Raw genomic sequence first — 4,527 nt, forward strand, 5'->3', positions numbered from 1 at the left:
CTAATTGGTGCACTAGAACTGATTTCTGTGATGAACTACTTCCCAATTCGGGAGAAGGTACAATTACCTCATCAAGTTCTACATTCCTCCCACTCACTTCTTTCGAGAGAAACTTCTTCTCTAGAAAGGATCCACTCTTAGCAACAAAGATCTTGCCTTTCGGATCTGTGATAGATGGTGTACCCAACAGTTTCTTTTGGGTATCCTATGAAGACACACTTTTCGGATTTGGGTTTGAGCTTATTTGGCTGAAACTTTTTCACATAAGTATCACAACCCCAAACTTTAAGAAATGACAACCTAGGTTTCTAGCCAAACCATAGTTCATACGGTGTCGTCTCAACGGATAAGACGGTGCCCTATTTAACGTGAATGTAGCTGTCTCTAATGCATAACCCCAAAACGATAGTGGCCAATCGGTAAGAGACATCATAGATTGCACTATATCCAATAAAGTACGGCTATGACGTTCGTACACACCATTATGCTGTGGTGTTCCAAGTGGCATGAATTTGTGAAACTATTCCACATTGTTTTAGTTGAATACCAAACTCGTAACTCAAATATTTGTTTCCGTGATCAAATCGTAGAAACTTTATTTTCTTGTTACGATGATTTTCCACTTCACTCTGAAATTCTTTGAACTTTTCAAATGTTTCAGAATTATGTTTCATCAAGTAGATATACCCATATCTGCTCAAATCATCTGTGAAGGTTAGAAAATAACGATACTTACCGCAAGCCTCGACACTCATTGGACCGCACACATCAGTATGTATTATTTCCAACAAGTATGTTGCTCGCTCCGTTGTTCCGAAGAACGGAGTCTTAGTCATCTTGCCCATGAGGCATGGTTTGCAAGCATCAAGTGATTCATAATCAAGTGCTTCCAAAAGTCCATCAGCATGGAGTTTCTTCATGCGCTGTACACCAATATGACCTTAACGGCAGTGCCACATATAAGTTGCACTATCATTATTAACTTTGCATCTTTTGGCTTCAATATTATGAATATGTGTATCACTACGATCGAGATTCAATAAACCATTTATATTGAGTGTATGACCATATAAGGTTGTATTCATGTAAATAGAATAACAATTACTCTTTGACTTAAATGAATAACTGTATTGCAATAAACATGATCCAATCATATTTATACTCAACGCAAACACCAAATAACATTTATTTTAGGTTCAACACTAATCCCGAAGGTAAAGGGAGTGTGTGATGGTGATCTTATCAACCTTGGAATCACTTCCAACTCACATCATCACCTCTCCCTTAACTAGTCTCTGTTTGTTTTGCAACTCCCATTTCGAGTTACTATTCTTAGCAACTGAACCAGTATCAAATACCGAGGGGTTGCTATAAACACTAGTAAAGTACACATCAATAACATGTATATCCAATATACCTTTGTTTAGTATGCCACCCTTCTTATCCGCCAAGTATCTAGGGCGGTTCCACTTCCAGTGACCATTTTCTTTGCAGTAGAAGCACTCAGTTTCAGGCTTGGGTCTAGCTTTGGGCTTCTTCATGGGAGTGGCAACTTGCTTCCCATTCTTCTTGAAGTTCCCTTTATTTCCCTTGCCCTTACTTGAAACTAGTGGTCTTGTCAACCATCAATACTTGATGCTTTTTCTTGATTTCTACCTTTGCTGATTTCAGCATCGCGAAGAGCTTTGGGAATCATTTCTGTTATCCCTTGCATATTATAGTTCATTACGAAGTTCTAGTAACTTGGTGATAGTGGCTAGAGAACTCTGTCAATCACTATCTTATCGGGAATATTAACTCCCACTTGATTCAAGTGATTGTAGATATTCTGAGCACATGCTCACTCGTTGAGCTATTGTCCTCCATCTTGTAGGCAAAGTATTGTCAGAGGTCTCATACCTCTTGACACGGGCATGAGTATGAGATACCAATTTCAAATCTTGGAACATCTTATATGCTCCGTGGCGTTCAAAACATTTTTGAAGTCCCGGTTCTAAGCCGTAAAGCATGGTGCACTAAACTATCAAGTAGTCATCATACCGAGCTTGTCAAACGTTCATAACGTCTGCATCTGCTCCTACAATAGGTCTGTCACCTAGCGGTGCATCAAGGACATAATTCTTCTATGCAGCAATGAGGATAATCATCAGATCACGGACCTAGTACGCATCATTGCTACTATTATCTTTCAACTTATTTTTCTCTAGGAACATATCAAAAATAAACGGGGTGCTACGTCGCGAGCTATTGATCTACAACATAGTTATGCAAATACTATCAGGACTAAGTTCATGATAAATTAAAGTTAAATTAATCATATTACTTAAGAACTCCCACTTAGATAGACATCCCTCTAGTCATCTAAATGATCATGTGATCCAAATCAACTAAACCATGTCCGATCATCACGTGAGATGGAGTAGTTTTTAATGGTGAACATCATTGTGTTGATCATATCTACTATATGATTCACGCTCGACCTTTCGGTTTCCAGTGTTCCGAGGCCATATCTGCATATGCTAGGCTCGTCAAGTTTAACCTGAGTATTCCACGTGTGCAAAACACCATGATCTCCATCTCCAAAGTACCGTCATGATCTCTATCATCACCGGCATGACACCATGATCTCCATCATCTTGATCCATCAGAGCTGTTTGTGATGGAATAAGCCATGTGTGTTGCGGGCAAACGCTTGCTGGTGTGTAACCTTAAATTTAACCAAAAAAGTGTTAATGCATGTTACAAAAATTGTATAGCTGGAAACTATGTTCAAATACGACTCCAACGATATAATCTATGGTGACATGCATTCATATTTTATTAGTTAATAAATCCTACTTATAAACCAGGACAAGGGTATAGTAGGTAATTAAATCGCAAATATTTTTTTATTAATTGTATGTGTACGTGTCCTCCCTCCTCACACACATCTTGTCACCCCGCTGCCGCGGACGGCTTGCATCGCAAGCTTGCGCAGCGCGCGGGGGCGTTCTTTTGGCCAAACGGCGGCGCCAATGGATCGCCGGTGATCCCGTTCCCACCCAACCTCACAGGTTCCCGCGCAAGCTTCCCGCCTGACTCGGTGAAATCCCAATGCTTACCGGCCTGCTATAAAAACTCTCACGGTCGGTGAGTCCTGCGTCACATTTTCCCCTCCCTCCCTGTAACTTATCTTGTCTGCTTCTTCCACAATCGCCAATGGCACCGGTCCGTCGTCGTCGCTCAGCCACTCCGCCGACATCAGAGGACAGCTCCAGCTGGGAGGCTACACCGCGGCGGTGGCGCGGTCCTCGCCGTAGTGTAGTGCGCGTGGAGTCCCTGTTGGGTGTGCGCGAAACACCCACCACACGCTTCGCCGCCGCTGCCCGTCGGCAGCTGTTGCCGGCCGCCGTTACCGCCACACCACCGTCGAAAGCCAGGGCCATCTCCCGCTTTGCCACCACGGCCCGAAGGCGGGAGGTGGTCGTCGTGGCCGCCACCCCACTGCCGGCCACTGTGGCCATCACCCGCTCCGCCACCGCGGCCCGAAGGCGGGAGGTGGTGGTCGTGGCCGCCACCCCATCGTCGGCCGCTGTGGCCGCCAGCCCACCATCGACCGCCGGGATCATCACCAGCTCCGCCACCGCCGCCCGAAGAAGGGGGCGGAGGTGGAGGCCCTCACGTGCGCCAGCGACCTTGCGCGCTAAATTGAGTTCCTGCGGGAAGAGGAGGAGCGCCTCATCGAGCACGCAAAGAGCCTTACCGTAGTCGTGGTCGCAGCACACGCCGACGCAGAGGTGAGGAATCAGGAGATCTACGAGGCAGTCCGGCCGCTTCGAGAGGGATCGTCTGGAGCGGCAGTGGGCGTTCGAGCTGGCGAGCGCCTCTGAACGTGCAGCAGCGGCAGGCACTGTATTGCATTTGTCTAACTCGTCGGTAGGCTCCTCCTCCTCTGCCTCTTACTGAGCGTGCTCAGCAGAGGAGAGGCTGCCGGAAGTAGCACAAAGCCCCTCCGTGGTAGTAGTAATAGTATTTATGGGCTATTTTGTTCAGTTCATCTGACTATAGATGTGTGATCGAACTGTACAACGTATTTAAAATTATCTAGTATATATAGTTGAACTAGCTATTTCAGTATGTGGTTGGCAACAATTGGGAAGAAGTTTGATCGGTTCAGCTGTCGAGTTGAACTGTTTGTATAAATTAAGAACGATTGCTTAATGTATGAAGGAAATCTATGCTTAATTACTGAATTTTTGTTGATACATCGGCCGGTGTCGGAATGGTGTTAAGAGACGACAAGGGAGCTGCGCGCTGAATCAATGCCTCGTTTCCCGCGACGAATCAATGCCAAAGCTGCGCGCTGACGCACTGGTCAGCCTCCATTGATACCTCACGGGCGGCGCAGTGAAGGCCGGGTGACGTGCGTCCCCTCGCCCGCCACACCACCACGTCACGCGTAACGCACCGGCCAAGCCTACCACGCGGCGCCTCCGCCTATATAAGCCGACCACCAGCGGGCCGGAGACACGCACAGATACTCCACCA

Source organism: Triticum dicoccoides, chromosome 1A (genome assembly GCF_002162155.2).
Source record: "Triticum dicoccoides isolate Atlit2015 ecotype Zavitan chromosome 1A, WEW_v2.0, whole genome shotgun sequence".
In the NCBI taxonomy this organism is placed as follows: Eukaryota; Viridiplantae; Streptophyta; class Magnoliopsida; order Poales; family Poaceae; genus Triticum; species Triticum dicoccoides.